The 20,164-nt window shown below is 50.2% G+C and overlaps 1 long non-coding RNA gene across 1 annotated transcript in view; it reads left to right on the forward strand.

Moving 5' to 3' along the window:
- The window catches only part of LOC143427337 (uncharacterized), a 44,139-nt gene that overhangs the window by 13,473 nt on the left and 10,502 nt on the right, over positions 1–20,164 (forward strand). The window contains exon 2 of the long non-coding RNA XR_013102297.1: positions 3,154–4,910. This is a non-coding gene — a long non-coding RNA (uncharacterized LOC143427337). The remainder of the gene's footprint in view (positions 1–3,153; positions 4,911–20,164) is intronic.

Here is a 20,164-nt window from a genome sequence, read left to right on the forward strand (position 1 = left end):
AACGCCGTGGCCTTACGTAATCCCGGGGAAACGAGACTCCGGTAGGGATCTGTCAGTCCCGAGAATCATCGACATGCCGTGGGAATACAGAAGAAACTGTCAGCCTGGAGACACTCGACGTTATCGTTGACAGCGAGCGATATCGTCCAGGGAGCCCTCTCCCGGTGGTCTAAAATTGATCGACCATCGAGCAGGAGCGGAGCGTCGTCCTCGTTCAATGGTTAACGAAGGAGATTCGAGGAAAAATGATGGCCTCCGAGGAAAAAGTCTCGGCAAGGTAACTGGGGATTGTCGAGCGGATTAATTAACAGGCGATCAGCAGGCATTGTTCCCTCGTGTGAACGAGAAGGAAGCGATCCGAGAGCGGGATAGAGATGGCTGGACTCGGTCTGGGGGCCGAACGAGAGAGAAGGAAGGAGGAAGAGGGCTGTGTAGGTATCGTAATACAATACTATTAGTTGAACTTGAGCTACTTATGAATGACCTTGTCTGGTTCAGGCACACCGACGCAGCCACACCGTCGGTACCAGCGTGTCCTTTGCCGCTCGTGTGCGTGAATGCACGTCCTGTTGCGGCTCTGCTCATTGTTTTTTCACGCGCCGGCTGGCTCCGTGTATCACAACTCACGGGTTGGGTATCACAACACGAGACACGATGCCCGTTCTATCTACGAGTCGGAACATTGTGCCGTCGTTGTTGCAAAATAGAGGTGTTGCGTTTCCCTTGCGCGTCGGAGTTACCTCTGAACGCTTCGCTGGCCAAATGGCGCCTCCTTCCGCGCCCTTCTGTCCGGTCCTCGATGGAAGACGAACGGGACGTTTAATAATGCCACGATATTGTTCGCGATGGATGCTCGTCCACGCGATACGACGGGGCTAATCCACTGGTGGCGATTCGCACGAGGCGAACGCCGCACCCCTCACGGATAATAGTCGTGAAAGTAGCTGGTAACGCGGTTTGTAGAAAACGTGGCAGAAACGCAGGAGCGAATTGTCACCGTTCCTTTTCATGCGAGAGAATTGCGTTCTATTGACGCAAATGTGTCCGAGCTGGCGCGAGTAACGTTATTGAAGCAATTGCTATTCTCCTTTGCGCGGCCACCGGTGGAAGGACAATGGGGGAAAGAGATCGGCGAAGGGAAGGCAAGAAAGCAGGAAGGAGAGCAATGGGAAAGGGGAGTGCACGGCGCACAATTGCGCGTGAGCCTTAACATCTGTCCGGAAGTGCGTAGACGCCTTCCATTTTCGTTTTCATTTGCATACGTGTCCACCGCGCTGCTCGTAACGCGACGCAATCGCCTCGAGTACCGTGCAAACGGGATCGTTGGGGGACGCGTCTCCATTCTACGCTCGCCGCTTAAGGTACCACTTATTAAAAACAATCAAAACTGTTAACTTCGTCCGAGGTGAGAGAAAGAGATCTCATTTCCTAGAAGTCGATTGGAGGAACAATGCATCCAATACCTTTCTGTTTTTTTTGTTTTTTTTTGTTTTTTTGCAAGTGGTCCTAGATTCGTATTCCGTGGACTTTATCGATTCCATCGTCGACCTTTGTGTGCGAATTACCATCGTCGATATTCGGTTGCCTCCTCCCTATAGGGACATTCGTTACCGCCAGCTTTTGTAGTCGCGATCTCCGCGACGATCTCTCGCAATAATTTTAAAAGGCTGCTTATGCGGATTCACCCTCTGCCCGTAGATTCACCGAGATTCGATCTAAATGCGCGGGGACGCGGACGAGCCATCGTCGTCTCCTATGGAGGAGAACCACTTAGGGTTGAATCTCGTCGAAGATATATGAATTTCTCGCGGTACACCAGGCGTTCCTGAACTTTAACGAAAGCGTCTCGCAACCCTTGGGACGTCTGTTCGCAGAAGTAGCTCGCGCAGTCACGATTCGAGGACTATTCGGACTCCGAGGGTGCCCCACAAACGCCTGGGACGCAGAGTCGTCACTGTGCCGGTTTAATTTCGCATTGACGTAGGTCCAGGGAGTTGCATTGTCTGCCGTGCGCGTGTTACGGTGTGTGTTCGCGTGCGTAACACATAGGGATGTCGCGTTTGCGGACTGGGCTTGTTCTTTGTTTCATCCTGAGTTGAAGCACTCGCACACAGAGAGGCACCACGGCTCGGCCGACGATCAGAGGGTGAAATTAAAAATACCGTGAAACCCTCCCTTGCGCAGCCTGTCTCTGTGTTTTCCTCTGACGCGTTCAGGGCCGTCGAGCACGAAAACGGAGCCCAGCTTTTTCTTTTGCCCGCTCGATCGAGGCCACACCGCGCTGATTTATAGGGTATTTACCCTTCTATTTATGGGCTGGCTCGACTGGTTCTAATGCTGGCCCCAAAGGGCCACGATTGTTGTCGTCGTTATTATTAAACGATAGCTGCGTTTCGCGATCGCGCGTCTCATCCGAAGGGCGGCGGCTCTTTCGGGTACCAACGATGAAAATTTGGTACCGCGCGAGGGGGTTGGAATTCCGCGCGTTTCCGAGATCGATGTTTTCCATGCGCGCAGTACGGGTTGTCTACCACCATTTCGCCGCGTATGCGGTCGTTATTGAATAACTTAGGGGTTTCTATGTGTCTCGGTTTTACGATAGAAATTAGGTTGCCACGACTTAACCCTAAGTTAAACATTCAGCGCTGGATTGAAGGCAAACATCTCATCGCGTAGCGAGCAATCGCGACCATATTAAATTCATCAACTTCCAGATGGGTTCGCCGCGGATCGTTCGAGTTTCTCAGACTGCCGGTGCGTTCCACTTTGCTTACGTATTCCGTGGAAATTAATTTCCCGGCTCCCAGGCGAAATGCATGTGCATTAAGGGCAACGTGCTCCGCGATCCTCCGACGAGCGCATTCCGTTTCGAAAGATATTGCGTTCTTGTCTCAGTTTTCCGCCCCGTTCGAGTATCGCGAATAATTGCACAAACTCGGATCGTCGTCGAGCGAAATTCTTAACAATTAACGAGGCTCGATCGATATTTATGGGGTAACGATCGATACCGTCCCGAGAAAGACGAAGCGCGACGGTTCGAAATAAAACGGTATGCACGGACCTGGATTTATTCCAATCGAACCGTGCACTGGTGCGGGTCCAACATCCCCCGAAGGCGACACTGTTCCTAAAACGTTCACGTTTGTCTTGCAGATGGTGGTGGTGGTTGATCAACCGTGGGCGGAGGGCGGCTGCAGGGCCCAGGGCGATGTGGCTAGCAAACGGGAAGGCTCGAGGAGGTGATAACGACTTCTGACCTTCCGTGAGAGCGCGTACCGCGGCGTAGAGGGCGCTGCCGTCGATCGTCAAGCGAAAGGCTCACCATTCGGAAGAAAACGAGGAGGAAGAGGCGGAAGAAGAAGAAGAAGAGGAGGACGAGGACGACGGCAAAGTTGAAACGGTGAGACGAAAACGAAGGAGGAGAAGAAGAAAACGAAGAAGGAAGAGAAAGGGCGGAGAGGCGAGCTCTCTAAAGGGGAACCAGAGGAACACGACACACGTACATACACACTCACACAAGCGTACACACACGAGAACGTGCACCCATATAGATAGATAGATAGAGAGATATATATATATATATGTATGTGCATATATATACAAACGTTGGATAAGAGAATATATCGTCGTTGGTGGAGAAAGGGAGAGAAGGGGTTGGAAAAAGCGGGAGAACCTTGAAAAGTAAGTCCCTTCTCCGCGGTGAAACGTTGGCCAGACGGGCACACGGGAACACAGAAACACACACAATACATTCTCCTTCTGCAGCGGGATATCGCTGTATCGCTCCTACGTTTAACAAAAAAAAAAAAAAAAAAAAGAAAACTTCTACCTTGAGAACATATACCTCGTGCGTACAAGTACCTTCAAACTTAAACCTCTTTCGCAGCGTAATAGTGCCTAGGCCCCTCCGAAGAACGCGACTACAAATAAATGATACAGAATAACAAATATTAATAATAATAACAACGTTATACATATATATATATATATTATATACATATATATATATCTATACAGAAAGAAAGAGAGAAAGAGAGAGAGAGAGAAAGAGGAAGGAAGAAGTGGGAAATTTAAACGAAGAAAGGGATACAGGATAGTAGATTAGTATCTAACGACGAGATAAGAGAGAGAGAGAGAGAGAGAAGGAAGAGAGTTTTAACGTTTTAATTGTACTGTTCGGCTGACGGCTCACATCCGGATACACACACGAAGAAGAGAAAGGAAGAGAGAAAAATTCACTCCATGTGACTATCTGTATGTATAGAGACGTGCGCGTATGCGAGAAGGAGACAAGGTCGGACGGAAGTGGTCTCCGCGGATCGGGATCGGAGCAAGTTACGAGCGGCGAAGCTCGGACAGAAGCTGAGGGAAAAGATCGTCGACAGATCTTATCAGGAATATTCTCGTTGATAACGGTACCTCTCCCCCTTCGAGCCCCTTCTCAATCGATTCTACGAACCAGGACAGCGAAGTACCTGCAGACACAGATATATTTATAAGAATAATTTATATGTGTGATATACATATAGATTATATATTATATAACTAAAGTAAATAGTACACACACCCCCTGAATAGTAATAAAGGAGCCGCGTCCGGCGACAAGTAACAGCTAAGGGCAAAGAGAATAATAAATAGTAATAATACTGATTACGGTAATAACAAGTAAGAATAAATAAACGATAGCTGCTAAGAGTGAAAGAGAGGAAGAGAGCGAGAGAGAGAAAGGAAGAAAGTGGAAGAGAGGAAGAAGAGGAACGAAGAGAAGAGACCGGGAGAGAAACAGGAAGAATCGTACAACGGAGTGTGAACGCTTAAATAATTCTAGAACGCGCTACGGTTAGAGTACTTCTACTTTTGCGGTTAATCTACTCAGCGATTGCGGGGCCTGTTCTACATATACGATCCAGGTGAGTCGAATGTTCTCCAAATTGAGGAGACTAGATCTATCTCGCGACACCCTGTGTACATTAACTCCTCGTGACTGATTCACGTTCTCACAAAAGTTTCTGTTTCGATATTCCAAATGACTGAGAGCGACTGCACCCCTTAAAAATTCACCATACCATCCCACCATCATCGTTCGTCGCGATGAAATTTCTCTGAAAACACAGCGCTTTATCAGCAGCCATTGTGCGAAACACTTTCCATTCTGGTCCCGCTGGCGGGTAACAAAGAGTGTCCCTAGTGAAACGAACGAAACGAGCCAACTTCCTCGTGGCACCGCGCGAATCGAACGTGCGCGCAACAGACAAACCGCGCGCGTGTTGCGAAAATTTTTCTCACGCAAGGGAGGAGATATACCATCGACAGCGGTGCGCTCACGAGGAAGAATCCCGACAGGCGGTTTCGTTAGCGTCAACGAGCGTTTCGATACGCGCGATCCGGAAAGAGGAAACTTTTACCGCGGTCCCTATCGCGCCGCGGGGATCTTCATTCTTGCGCGATAATTAGCGGCCACGGGTGGACGAAAAGCGGCGATCCGCGCGAGGAGAAGTCGCACGCTCGCGAGTGAAAGGTGCCCGATACCTTCTCGCGCGGTCTTTATCTTACGCGTCGATCTTCGTTTCCCTCGCTTCGTTCGGCGTAAATTATCCTACGGAATTCTTCTTTTCCTCTTTTTCTTCTCTTTTGCTTTTTTACGACCGTTGCTCGACATTCGGCCCGTTCACTTTCACTCGCGCGCGGTCTGGTTCCGCGGCTATTATTCGGCGGGCCCCGTATGAAATTCACGTCCGCGGCCCAACCGGCCTTGTTCTCGGGCTCTGACCCGATAGTCACCGCCAAGCGCCGATCGAGGCGCCACTTCTCACTTATAGTCACGGCTGACTCCAACCTAACCTAGATTTCGTGGGAAAATTGGGCGAACATAACCTAGACGTTGCCATGATTCGACTTTGAACCTTAGCTTAGACGCTTCGAAACTTGAATTTCGGATCGATCGAGGGGTGGATGGCTCGCAGTCGCGTCTTAGTTAGGTCTTGCGGACTTTTGCTGATGGTATGCGAGGCATTCCCTGGATTTAGGTGTCTTCGCGACGTTACGGTCGGCATCGCGTGAAAACGAGGAATTTATGGCGATATGGGTATCGATGCGGTGTAAGTGCAGTAAGAGGAATTACTCGCGTCGCGGTAGGCGATTCGATGGTTTTTCATAGCGAGCAACTAACGGGTACATTGGCGAGTCGTTTGGCTCACTGGTAGCCGAGAGTCATTGTCCGGCATTTACGTGACGAATTTCCCGTCCCTGCTCGTCTTCGCGGGTATCGTTCTGTCGTTCGTGGCCACGCTATTCGCATTTTAAGAGCTTTCTAAGAAGCACTCGGGCCGCCTAGCCGCTAGCTCCGATGTTGGCTTGCCTTCGAATTTTCTCGTCCTCTCGTTAAACTTCATCGAACTTCGTTCGCTCCCTGCACCTCGCGTGCGCGTGGCTATTTTGGTAATGGAGACGTACACCTTGATTTATCGGTGTTGCTGACAGTCGCTGCCAGGAGTCGAATCTCCCACTTACCGTTTCACGCTCGTTTCGTTGCTAATAGTCAGGACCTGCGCGTCGATGATCGTCGATATTTACCTGGTTAAGGAATCCTATTTATCTCGCCAGGTACATCTATCAATTTCCTGCGTCACAGCCACCCTTTTTCTCACGAATAGTCACGAAGTTTTCTGCGAGCCGCCATGAATATTTATAAACCTTGCCCCGAGTGTTAATGAACCCTGCTGGTTCCCTTGTCAACAGGCACGAACCATTTAACATTGCTACACATTGTAGCGACCGATCCCTTTGGAAAAAATGGCGAGCCACCGGTAATTAGAGAATACTTGCTTTCGTTACGAGATCGGAATATCAACTAGGCCAGCGACGGAACAATGATCGTAAATCTTTCGCAGTCGCATCTCGTCGCAACGATCTCATCCTTCTCTTTGGGCTCTTCTTTGACAAAGTCCTCGTGTCGCATGCGCCACGTATCTCCGTTTAATCGTTCACCTTGGTCTAGATGCGTGCGTGTTTGCTCGCTAATCTCTCGTTTCGAGTTTCCAAAGTGACTTCTCCTTCTCTCCCTCGTACTACTCCCTCGCCTCGATTATAGATGCAGATTTTTTCTTTTAACGACCAGTTTCCCAGGAAGAGAAAGCCTTCGTTTTAATTCGTTTTAAAGATCCGCTTCGAGAAACAACGCCGAGAATCGCGACAAGAATCGATGGTAGCGAGACAATAGAGAAGAAAAAAAAGTGTTTGGCTTTACAGTTATCGGGGGCTCGTTGAAATTCTCGACACCGTCCGCTCACACGTGCTTCGATTACTTCTTCTGCGTCCCACGAAGCCCGTTCGTGATTTCGCGCCAACTCCACGGTCAATTGCTCGCCGTACTCTCCTCGAGTATGATTATATTTGTGCGAAATATTGATTCACCGTCTGTGTTTACTAAAAATACTGCACCTTCCAGGTCAATTTCAGTTCCCCATATCAACACTCGAATACCTTCCTCTTTTATTTTTGTTTTTCTCTTTTCTTTGAAAAGAGATATCAGATAAGCGTAGAAGCGCGCAAGGTTTCCCTTGTTCACACCGACGATCGACCGAGATACACTCGAAGGGGACTAATAACTTTTACCTCGTCGGGACACGTTCCGTGAAACGGGAATAAATAAATGACGCACAGACATTGAAATATCGATTACCGCGAGCGATATACTAGGAAGTGCCCAAACGGTTGGCAGGGTTTCAAGAATATTTCCCTAGAATACTCTAAAACGACCGTACCCTCTATCCTCGTAACTAGACCACCGACGCTTATAGCGTACAGCTGTAATTCCCCGTTTCACCCTGTCGAAACCGCGCACGGCGCGACCACGGACTTCCACAAACGTAATCTTAACCCTCGATCCGAGGCACGTAGAAAGAAACCGACCTCGAGTTACTCGAAACAGGATTCCATCAACCATCCCCGTCGTATCGGACGTGGACGTTGGCGCGCGAAGGTACGCGGTGAATCGATAGTCCGGTTCGCAGGCACGCCCGTCGGGTATCACGCGGGAAGCCAGCAGGAGTCGAAATCGGCCGCGTTCAGAGGCAAGTGCGCTCTCGCAGGAGCGTGTGCCAGCGTGGCCGGTTGCGACACTTGTTTTGTGACCTGGATATCTCTCCGCTGCTATACCCACTACCTCGTATACCCAGTTGCCCGCACGGACCGTCCCTTTCGCCCCACCCGGGGACCCCGGTGCGGAGACCCGTCGATGTGCCATTCGAATATCTGGTTCACCGTGCCTCCCGACCGCGTGCCGACCGTCCCACCCTTCGCAGTCCACCCCCCCCTCCCCTCTCTCCCCCTTCCGAATTCTTGCTGGGACCCCAGTGACCTCGGCCTCGATCTTTGCCTCCCGGTTGCACGAGCAAGGTGCATTCGGGGCGTGTTCAAGGGTTAAGGGTTAGTTTTTTAGGCGGTCTCCGCTTTGGGGTGCGCGATAGGGTCGCGGCTTTAGTGGGGAGATCGGTTAGATGCAATGGGTTAGCTTTGGGATTGGCCACATAGGTGTTTCGAATGGGTAAGGATGGTTTGCGATGAGGTAGCGTTTTTTTTGGTTCCTCCATGTGATCGTCAGTGGTTAATTGGAAATGTTGAAAGTTGCACAATCGCGAGGGTCGTTTGTTAAAGTTGAGTACGAGTGGATTTAGGGTTCGCTTGTCCGCGGACGTGATACCAACGGCAGGCTCGCACGGGCCTCGGAAAGCTAACCAGGCCGTAAAAGGATTGCGAATCGGTCTCCATCTGAAATCGCCGGCAAGACCATGTTTGGTCTTGGTTATCTCATTTTAACGGCGGAAACCTTTGAATCGCTTCATCCATCGTTCCTTTCTCCGCGCCCTCGGCTCGCTCCGCGGTCCTCCCTTTTCTTTGCCTTTGCATAATCCCCCCGTAACGAACTGGCGGAACGACGATTCATCCTTGGTATCTAATCAGCCGGCAAATATCGTTATCTTAATCCGAAATTTCATTTTTCTCCAGCTGAAAACGTTCGTTGAAGATCCGAGAACCTCGCGGAGAACGTGAAAGAGAGTTTGAAACCCGCGTCTTCCGCATCCTCGTCGCGGGAATCGCGGGATGACCCAGTGGCACAATCGATTCCCTTTCCGGTCGATTAAAAAACTCGGCGCACGACCGAGCAACGAGTCCGCGCACACTAGAGCCTCGCGCACAGACATAGAAACCCTTTTTCCCGTCTTTTCAACGGAGATTTAAAAGCCCAAGTGCAGACAGCCGAGGGTGTACCTGAGAAGGTAGCGGAGAAAGGGGCGTTTGGATCTTGGGATCCATTGTGCCGAGAGCGGCGTGTAATCCGCGTTAGGCTTGGAAACTGCTCCGGCAGCCAATGATGCCACCGGTATATAGTCGTAGGGCCGGAGTGGGACTGGTGGATGAAAAAAGGGAATGGAAAAAAAGCGACGAAAGAATAGAGACCGAGCGAGAATGAGGTAGGTTGGGAAACGAGGGGGTGGCGACAGGGAGAAGCCGACGAGTGTTGAGACTGTATTGATTTCCATTCCGGCCCGTCTGGCTCTAGTCTAGCCCATATCCGGTGTTCTTCGTGCTCTCGCGACGCCACGCACGTGCACACGCACCTTCGAATCGGTTCGCGGTGGTCCAGAGCCGTTGCGCGGTCTTACGCTCGCGATGGCTGACGTCTGGTTGCGTTCCATAGCGGGCACGGTGGCTCGAATCGGCTTCCACGACGCTCGAGGTACCAGTCTAGCTAAGCGTCGCATCGAAGCTGCAACGGTTCCTCATTTTTCATCTTAATTATACGATCTCGTCTTCCGAGACACGTGGACGCATCCGAGGCAGCGTTCAAAGTTTCGAGGAGTCCCGGGGTGTCTCTGATGGACTCCGGGGAATTTAGTAGACGTCACAGGGGACGGATTGCCAGGTTCTCGTGCACGCCTTCGTAATTGACGGGCTCTTAATTGCGATCCTGGATCGCGTCCCTAATTGCGTCGCGGTGAAAGCAACGCGCATCCACCACCGCTTTCCGTCTTCCTCTCGCCTTTTTCGTCGCGTCGCGCGCGCCGCGCCCGCGAATTCTGCTTTCGTGGACCGAGACCGGTTCCTTTTCACGAGCGTCGTGCCCGCTTATTGCTGAGTAAGTCCTCGTAATTAAAGATGACCGTACCGTAGGCGAGAGGAGAGAACCGGCCTGCACGAGCCCGGACTGGTTTGTTGCCCGAGCAATATCGATATTTGCTAAACGCAGTTTATCAAACCGGGCCCCGGTCTCAATTATCCGTGTCGATGCCAAGCAGCGGCGGGTTTCATGCGGTCGATATCGAGCTGGATGCATGTGATTCTGGTAGATTGGGTTAAATGGCTGCGCTGCCGGCAACGTTGCTTCTAATTGGTGCTACATCGCGGGTCCTTGGAAAAATAATTGACGCGCCTGGCTGACTCAATGGCCAACCGCTTTTTTTCGGCGCGTCGTGGATCCGCGTCGCTTTCGTCGAGCCGCGCGAATTGTGCGCGCGTTCGAAAGAGCACCGTCCCTGCAGGACTTTAAGGTTAGCCTGGGACAGTGGTTGGTAACCGAAAGTTATTCGAGGATTCCGAAAACTGTGGAGTTCCTACGTGAAAGGGGATGGAAAAGGAGGGGTATAAATGGTCCGACGAACAGTAGCTAGTTCTCCTCCCTATTTACGATCCAGGATAGATGCGGCTCCCCGGAGTACAATGAGACGCGTTCATAAGTGGAGTGAATGCATGCGAACAACGAAGGAACGACACTGAACGATCCGCGGCGTGCCTCGGTGTTCTAGCGGCGATATAGACGCGGGGCTATTGATTTCGAGGCATAAATAGACCGCGGTCTCTATTATTCAAAATGCGCTCTACCGTCGACCGTCAGCGCCATCCCCCGTTGGAAAATAATAGCTGCGCCCCACTCTCTATTTCTGCCGCGATTCCATGTCTGACTCTCGCCACTGTTTCTACTCGTTTCTGGTATTTTCGTAGGAACGACGAGCAACGATGCGATTTCTTCTCCTCCGCGTCAGGATCGTTTCAATTCCACCGTTACTCAGGATTATTGCCCCCTGCCGTGTCCTCCTCGAGGGTTAACGATCTCAAAAGTGTTACGAATTTCTGCGAAATCGGTCGAGATCCACGGTGAATCGTTGAGAACCGAGTGGACGATGCCCGCGGAGAGCATCGCTAGCTCGCGTGTGTACACTTGTACGCAGTGTGGGCTCGAGATTAATTTAACTCCGTTTTACCTTGGCTTTTACACGACCCTTGCCACTCCCACCTTTCTCCGACTGGTATCTTGTCCCGTTCCTCTCCGCTTTATGGCCGCGTTACAGCGATCCTTGAAACACAATCGCCTCTTCCTGCGGCCACTTCGAATTTCCGCGACTCCCCGTCGCGTTCGTTTCCTAATCGTTAATTCCGCACCGAGGGAGCATAGAGTTTCAACCGATGAACACGCGACTCTTATTCCCCGTCCCGATCGGTTTCTCGTCCCAGAACAACGGACAATAAAACATCGATATTACGCTTATGAACATTATTTTTTAATTCATACGATTTTCTAATGTTATTGATGTTAAGATCACTCGTTTTTTTTTTCCACGCGAAGCAAGAATTAACTTGGCTCGAATGAAGCCTTCAGATCCCAGAAGGAAGATATAACGGCGTACATAACTTAAATCACGTTAAGTAGCTTAGGCAGCGCCGATATTACCGATTAGAGCCAAGAATTACGAACACGCCAGCAATTACCATGTACCCCGCCTTTCCATCGTACTCTTCGAACACGTTCTCCGCGTTCCTGCTGACCCATTAGGGCGTGTGAACTTAGCTAGCCATTGAGGAATTGCGCCATTTCGAAACGTTCCGTTTTTACCTCTCTCTTTTTGATACGCGTCGCGAACAAAGTCGTCGAAGTTCGCCCGTACAATGCACGCGAAACGACGGTCTGATGACCGGTGACAGCCTGGTTTATTAGCTCGAGGCACAAAAACGATAGATACTCGGTTATTGGTATTTAATATTCCAGCGGGACGAGGCACATCGAACTTCGAACCGATCGTTCGTTTCACCAGCTAAAAATATCGAAGCGAAACGGTCACTGTGTAACCGTATTAGTGCGCTTGATAATCTTTATAAATTATTTCGCGGTACAATTATTGCATCAACGTTCCACAGCGTGGGCGCGATGCTATCGGTCAGGGTTATCGATTCCTCGAAAGTCCGTGGATTTCGTACTGGTTATCGTGGCTCTAACACTGCGACATCATTAACATAACCATCCTCTCTGTCTGCGTTTATACGTACACTTACAATTTTATAGAGGATAGTAGAGGGAAAAAAAATTGGAACGGAAGAGAAGATACTTGGCGTTGTTTATATTCCTGATAAATGGTCGATGGTTAAAGTAGTGTTCGGTACGTGCATGGTATTAAAAAGCCAGTATTTGTAACGACAAATTGTTGGGACGGGTGAAAAAAGGTTTTAGGTTAGATCCACCGGATCGCTGCTCCTGTTCCCATGGAACCTGCTGGCATAGAGCTCGCTACGCGGAAAAACCGGTCCCTCTTTCTCTTTCGTCTCGCGAAAGTGCGAGTGGATCGAGGCTGCGAGACCGTGTTATCGATCGGCCCGGTAACAAGCCCACCTTCGAGAGCGTTTTTCAAGCACTTCCGCTCCAGCAAGCGTCGCCAGCCTCCTCGGAGGGATGAACACCCTCCGTCCTCGGTTAATTGCTAGGCCTCTCTGCAAATCGCAATTCCTACGCCCCCGCCTAACGAAAATCAACGAAATCCTCTCCTCTTGATAACAATTTCTTCTACATTTTTTATCGTGGCAAGTAATCTCTCAGTGACTTTCGCGAAAGATTGGACGGATCGACAGTTCGGTTGGGACCTCTCGCGTTTCGGCTTTCGTCGAAACGAAATCGAGTCCGTTGGCGTGGTGTGCTCGCGAAAAATTAATAAGCGGAAAGTGGGTCTCCGGTTTTGCGATCCACGTGCTCGTTCCTTGAGGAATTGCGATCCAGAGGAAAAGGCGCATCGCGTGCCAGCGAGATCGATACTCGGCCCTCGACGTTCGTGACCACGTTCGCCAGAATGTTCGCCATAATCCGGCTCCTCAAAGGTCACGGTGCACTCGGATTCTCATATTTCAATTGCATCACTCTTATTTCATTTCCTCCGCCACAATATTTCACCTCGACGTTTTCCTTCGTTTAACGGGAGGGAAATTTGATTTTTTCCTTCGTTTAATTATGCGTCATCGGGGTGGAATTCGTTTGCCAGAAATTCTACGCTGGTTTCGGTAATAAAATTAGCGATTAACCGGCCTGTGATGTGGCAGAGGAGCGGGTCACGTAATAGGTACGAAGCATACTCTAATTGAAATAGACGATAGTGGAGAGGCGTCGATAAGTATCAAACGTGCGTTCGAGGACGTCGAATGCGGGCCAAGGCAGCCGTTCGCGATTCGCCAGGCGTAAATTTCAAACACACTTGTTCCTTGCACGGACACTTACCCGGTAATTACATGGTTCCTTACCTCTGGTTACGTCAGCGCTCGCTTCAGCTGACATTTTCCTCCTGGCCCGGTTGCTCGCTTTGACAAGTTTCACTTTACATAAAGCAGTTCCTCTGATGTAATTTCCACGAAAAAGAAATTCTGACACGTTTCAATTCCACCTAGAATTTCGTACAAAATTCCATATCTTCCATTTATCATAATTTACCAAGTTTCGACCCGTCTCTGTCTAGTCTATACATTCGATGTAATTTCAATCGATGGAAATCGGTTCCATTCGAAGAACATTGTAACTAGGGAGCGTTTAATTTAGACGAGAGAACCAAAGATGTCGTCGAAAGGATGAGAATGGTCTTGGAACGTGGTCGAATAAAATTGAGATGAAAGTGAAAGTTTGGTTAGGTAGGTACGAGAGCCACTCGAAGTAATGCATGCACGAAGAAAGAGATAGTAGAGAGAGGGCAAAGATTAGTCTCGAGACAGTTACGTTGATTTATGAAGCCAACACGACGAATGATTTATCGATGAACGTAATTAGGGACGTACGGTATGAGAATAACGCGTTCTCCGCGCTGGCTGCATAACGCGGCCGCCATCTTGGTTAGCGGAGCCTTCGCGTCTTTTCCACGCTTCTTCTCTCCGCTCTGCCATTTTCATCGGCGAACCGAAGTCACGAGACGTCTCGGTCACGAGACCAGCCTGACCGCGAGAAGGGACGGGGACAATTTTCTACGTGCGACTGCCGAGGAATGACGCGATGCCAAATAAAATACGGGTAGACATCGAGTCGATCCGTAGAGGAGAGAGAGTACACGTGCGGCCGCGATGCGGACCTCGTCTGTCGCAATCGCGTTTCGTTTAATGACAGTCGCGGCATCGCGGGGTACCGTGCCAGCGACGAGGGATCATTGCACGTCTCGGGCTCTGGAGCCCGTGACTCGACCGTGCCAGAAACGATGATAAAGACGAAAATAAGCGGGCCTGACGCGAAACTTTCAGGCCAACGGTTTCATTAACCGTTCGACGCGTGCACCAATTTCGAACCGGGTTGCCCAATCGCGATGAGTAGCGCTCTCAACAGGTTCAGATCGAACGATCGAACCGCGCGAGGTGCGTACACGTGTACCGCGATTCTAAAGGGGGTGTCGAAGTTGGAAAAAAGTATTTGGAACGCAAGAACAGAGTAGCATCGGCACTAATATTGGGACCATCGACGGCTCTCGAACTGGATCCTCTGTTTATCCTTTCTCTATTCTCTGTTTTCCAATTGTTCTGAAATTATTTAGGAACGTCCAAGCAACGTTGAGAACTATGTCGAACCGTGCAGCACTTCTCTATACATCGCAGAATCGAATCGAACACCTGGTATCATTTTCACGACGTTACGTCACCCACCGGTTGGCAGTGGTCGATCCCGAAGAGGGCGAAGACACTGTCCAATGCACTCGCCGAGTATTTTCGCGTTCAGGGTCCGGCGTGACCTGGACGTCGACTTTCAAAGCTTCCCCTATAAATAGGCTTGGCCAGAGTTGGCAAAGATAGTGCAAGGCCGAGCTTGCGGGGAATAATAGCCAGGAGAAATGCACTCGCTCGATATTCTGCATCGAGCGCGTGGCTCTCCTTCGTTCTGATCGTTACCGAGCCTCTCCCTGGCCCCGCAAATTCTTCCGTCCCGATTCGAAATCCCTCTAATTCGTTGGACTCTCGCGAGGCATCGAAAGCAGAGAAGAAAAAAGAGTAAAAAAAGGTCACAGAGAAATTTGGCATCCGCTTTGTCGTCCCACGGAACGTGCCGTCTCTGACAGGCTTAACTTACGCATTGTTTGCCCAACGAAATTGGTCAATTCGTTCCGGAGATCGTTGTATTTTGAGCTACCAGTCGGTGATGAATCCCGAGCACGAGTTTTACGGCTTCTTCGAGAGTTCTTAATGGCCTATAGTCATCCCCGTATTTCGAGCTCTGTTTATCGCACGAGGATCCGTTTTAGAATGGATTGGACACTTGGAATGCGAGCGTTTAATCCATGCGCTGGAAAGAATGTCGTCCCACGTGTCTCGACGAAATCGAAAGATACAATGGCAGGAAGACGCACGTCGCATCGAGTTGTCGTTGCACCCAATCACTGAATCTTCCCCAATCCGCTCGCCTCGTAGCCACGAGCGAACCGTTCCCACAAACGAGCCGTCGCGACCAAAAGTTTCAACCATTTTCACTTCCATACACTTGGGTCGGAGCGAAAGAACCGAAATCCTCCGTCCCAAGACGCCAAACACCGCGGCTACGGGGTGGAAGAAGTGTCCGCAAAAAGCCAGACAAGCCAGGGCCTATTGCTCGGTTGTTGTTCCACGACTTGTCTGAATGTCCGCATTATGCTCGCCGGAGTCAAGTCAGACGCTCTGTATCTCATCGGGATATCGTGGCGGACCCCCTCCTCGTCCACCTTCGCCGTCTTTTCTCGCGTGTCTGAAACTGTCCGAGGGGACAATGGCGAGGTTATATCCGAGCAGACGAGAGTGCATTGTTGGACGACATCGGTGAGAACCAAGGAGAAAAGCTACGTCACAGACGGTGCAGAGGGACGGGTGCGGAGACGTCGGTGCTCGCTGATAACGTTTCACGTGACTGCGACGGAAATCGTGGTAGACCGACTTTTTTCTTTTCCGAACACCTCGTAAGTTGCTCGTTTCTGTTTTTTCTTCTCTTTTTTTTTTTTGAACGTCGAGCAGTCGTTTCAGAAGAGAAATTTTCGCGAAAGCGGCTCTTTTAACGGGTTAAGCCCTTCTCACGCTTGACTCTTGGTTCCCCTCGCGAGCGGACAACGGATAATCACTCGCACCATCCGTCACGAAACTCCCGAGGCGAGAGCAACAAGAATTCGGCTCTTTTCACGCATTAAGCCCCATTCACGCTTCACTTTTCGACACGGGCGAGCGCCCGTTCGATCATTCGTATCCCCCGCGCGTTATTCAAGCGACAGAAGGGGGGGAGGGTGGCCCTAGCAGCGGCTTCGAGACCGATACAGGTTCGAGATTCCGAGAACGACGCCGCGCGACGCCTCGTGCCGTTCGTTTTTCACCAACGGACGCCCACGTCCTTTATCAGGATCTGCATTCGCCGCTGAGATCACCGATCCTGGCGTCGCCGGGTTCAAGGCCGATTACGAAGCCTCCTCCACCTCCACTTTCGCCGGTTTCGCCGGCATAGATTCTCTCCTCGTGGTTCTGGCGTCGTCTCGCTGATTTTTCTTATCTGGCCCCGGCTGGCTGGCTGGCTCTCTCGTTTCTCTCACGGCCGACGACATTCCTGCGGGATCAAAACCGTGGCGCGCCTCTGTTTGCGTCGCGAGACACCGAAAGGACCGGGCTCCTCCTTTTCTGGCCTTACTTTTTGCTCCTCCGGAGTGGTCCCTTCTCATCCATTACTTTATGCTGATTCCACGCGGTCGGCTCTTCTTCTCGAACCTTCTTTCACCCTTAATCGTCGAGATTCCTGCGGCTCAGTCAGCCTCCGTGGGGAATTTTCGAACTTATATTTAGAGGAGTCTCGCGTTCGAACGTTTCGTCTGACGCGATCGATGGAAAAAACTGTATTTCGGGTTCGTCGTCGGGCGCGTCTCCCGTCTCCTCTCGGGAAAGTCAGGGAATAAGGTCGACGATTTTGAGAACGGACGAACAGGGTGGGAAAAATTGCGTGAAAGTGACAGAGGGGGTAAGCAGGGAGGACAGAGGTTCGAAATGAGAACGAGACGAGAACAGTTGGAAGGCACAGGGCCGTCTAAACACGGCGTAAACAAGCACGTGTAATGCGTGCGTTTGATGTTCTCCGCGGCGTTTGTCGCCGGCACAATAAACCCGTTCGTGTGTCGTAGCGACAAGAGTAAACTCGCAAGATTATACGCGCCCACGCGAACTACTCGTCTGTTCCTTCCTTTCATTTCTTTTTTTCCTCGCGCTTCCCGCTGGTTTATTCTGGGCTCGTTTCGTAACGCTGCACCGTTCATGATTTTCCTATTGCTGGGCTTCCCCTAGTTCTTTCCCATCATGGCCGCTTAGCGCGTCGTCTACGACGTCTTCCTCGAGTTAGACTTTTCCCAACGCGATTTATGAAACTCGTGGTACCAGTTCGTGAGCGCTGGTGCCATTCTCGAGTTCGTCATAATCTAAAAACAGTGAAACGCTTGGACAGCATTGGACGAGCTACGTCGAGGGACATTGGAATTCCATTTGCATAGCCAGGCGACCATTGTTCGTTTCTTAATCACCAATTAAAAACAAAACACCGAAGGGGGGACGAGATCTCTATCGGAACACCATGAAACTCTCGTTTGCAGAGCGTCAGGAGTCTCCTCTCTCGTTCTTAATTGCCAGAACGACTCGAAACAGCCAGAAGCCACTCGATGTATAATGCAATGGCCCTCTGTTATCCTTTTTTTCCCGTTCTACCCTCGAACGTCCAGAGATCCGCCAGGGTTCTCCTCGACTTTCCCTTTGTCCTGCGTGGATCGCGATCCGAATCGTAACTACCGCCCCGATCTTCGTCGACGGCCATGTACTTCCAAATAGCTGCGGAGGGGAACGCAATTAGCCGCCATGAAACGAGACCTTTGACGCGCCGCCGCCTTTAATCGATCATTTAGCGGCCTTAAACGTCGTTTCTATCAGGCTTGACCGAGTTTTGGGCACGCCTCGATCCGTCACGCTCCGATCCGCTTCTTCGTTGCAAAAATCGTGCCCTCGTGGCGAACGATCGTGGGCTTCCCTGGAAACTCTCAGCACCGACGAAACGCCGGTGTTTCGAGGAAAACGAAAGTTCGCTGGTGAGACGAGCCGATCGCGATTCCCTCGGCGAGCTGAAGCAAAAATACCGGGCGTGCAACGTGCTCGCAAGGTATATACAAACAGCCGTTTGTGTCCGGCCATGTGCGGCTGCGTGAAAGAAAAAAAAAGGCAAAAAAAAGAGGAGAGAACGAGCGGAACAGAATGGAAGGTTGGGTGGAAGAAGGCAGAAAAGAGGAGGCGGCATCGTCCGCTGCGGGAGGTCCTGGTGAACGTATCCGTGGCTCTTGACCTCCGCTCGCGGCTTCGACGCTCCACAGCTCGGCTAGAAGAAGCGTTTGCAACTTTGTTGGAGCGATTCGTCGCGTCTCTCTCTCTCTCGCCGGTTCTGAGAAACGTTCTAGGGAATTTTTGGGCAAGTGACAGTTGGAAGCATCGCAGGGATTTTCTGCTCGATGAGAGACCGAAATAACTGGCTTCGAATCGATCATCGCGAAGATGAAAGGCGAACACTCGGCGACTGTCCCTCCGGAATTGATTATTTTCGACTGGCCACGGTGGCCAGGACTCGTTTCACCATAAGCTCCCGTGAAATCGATAAATTGTGCCCGACCGCTCGCAAATTCGCTTCTTTAATGCGGCTTTGCTCTAACGAGCCTAATAACTCTGCCAGGGTATCGCCAGCGAGGTTTATAGTTCCCGGTAAAACCTTAAAAACAGATGAGATACTTGCATTCTCGATGTTGGCTGGCCTGTTACGGTCTCAAGTTCAAACTGTGAGGTTGCACGTGAAAAAAAAGTGAAAAGAAAACTCGTTGAATATCGTTTCTAATCTGATTTTGATCCACAATAGAGTTCCACAGCGAGAGATCTAATTTTCGATAGCGGTAATTCTTTTTTTTTTCTCTCGCGAATTGGTACGACCGTACCTTGAATTTTTCTGTAAATTCCAACAGTCCACTTTAAATATAGCTATCGAAATTTTTATACGCGCATTGCATATGGTTTCCACGGCAGACCTGCGGTTTGTTTGAGCAGCTGCACATCGCAACTGCATTTGTTCGCGCTATTCTTAAAGGTAGTACCTCCATCGCGACGATGTATTGAACTTATCGGGCATTTCAAACGGGCATTTGTCAATTTTTATCTGAACATTAACATCCACGATTTCCGTCGATCCCCCGAGTGGTTGATTTTCCATTTTATCGCTTTTTAAGAGCGATACATTAATTTCCCCAAGTAAATGCCGTTCAACTTGGATACGTTGTACGCACGGTATGATAAACATGTTTCTCCAGGTGGGGCAGCGAACAATTTATGTGGATGCGAAAAGGGGACTCGAAATAAACGGTACGGAATAAAGTGCATCCAGGAAAAAATACAGAAGTGGAAAGGAGCGGGACTAAGCTGTTTCGATAAATTTAACACGTTGCTTTCCGTTCCTTTCTCGATGCGTTTCCACGGAACGAAGCATATCGAAGATCGAGAAGAACGTCGCGGAAAAGTTACTTTAAACGTTTTCGGAACACCCTCCTTTCAGCCGTCTAATCAATTCCATGAGTGCCCAGATTCGACGCGTTTGCGCGAAATTGATTCCTATTATTAAACGAAAAAGAAGAAAAATCTGATTCACCGGCAGATATCGCGGAAATATTTTACTTTTCTCCTTGAAACGTGTACGCTTTTTCCCGAAATTGTGGGCGTTTATATTGTTATGCTTTACTGAATAAGTGAGCTAGCTTGTTCTTTACGAAGCCGCGGAGTTTCGTGCAATAAAATTTGTTTGGAGGTCCGCAGTCGACGTATTTATTCCACGTGGTAATGAACTGGAAACGGAGTGGCGATAAATGGC

Source organism: Xylocopa sonorina, chromosome 9 (assembly GCF_050948175.1).
Source record: "Xylocopa sonorina isolate GNS202 chromosome 9, iyXylSono1_principal, whole genome shotgun sequence".
Classification (NCBI taxonomy): domain Eukaryota; kingdom Metazoa; phylum Arthropoda; class Insecta; order Hymenoptera; family Apidae; genus Xylocopa; species Xylocopa sonorina.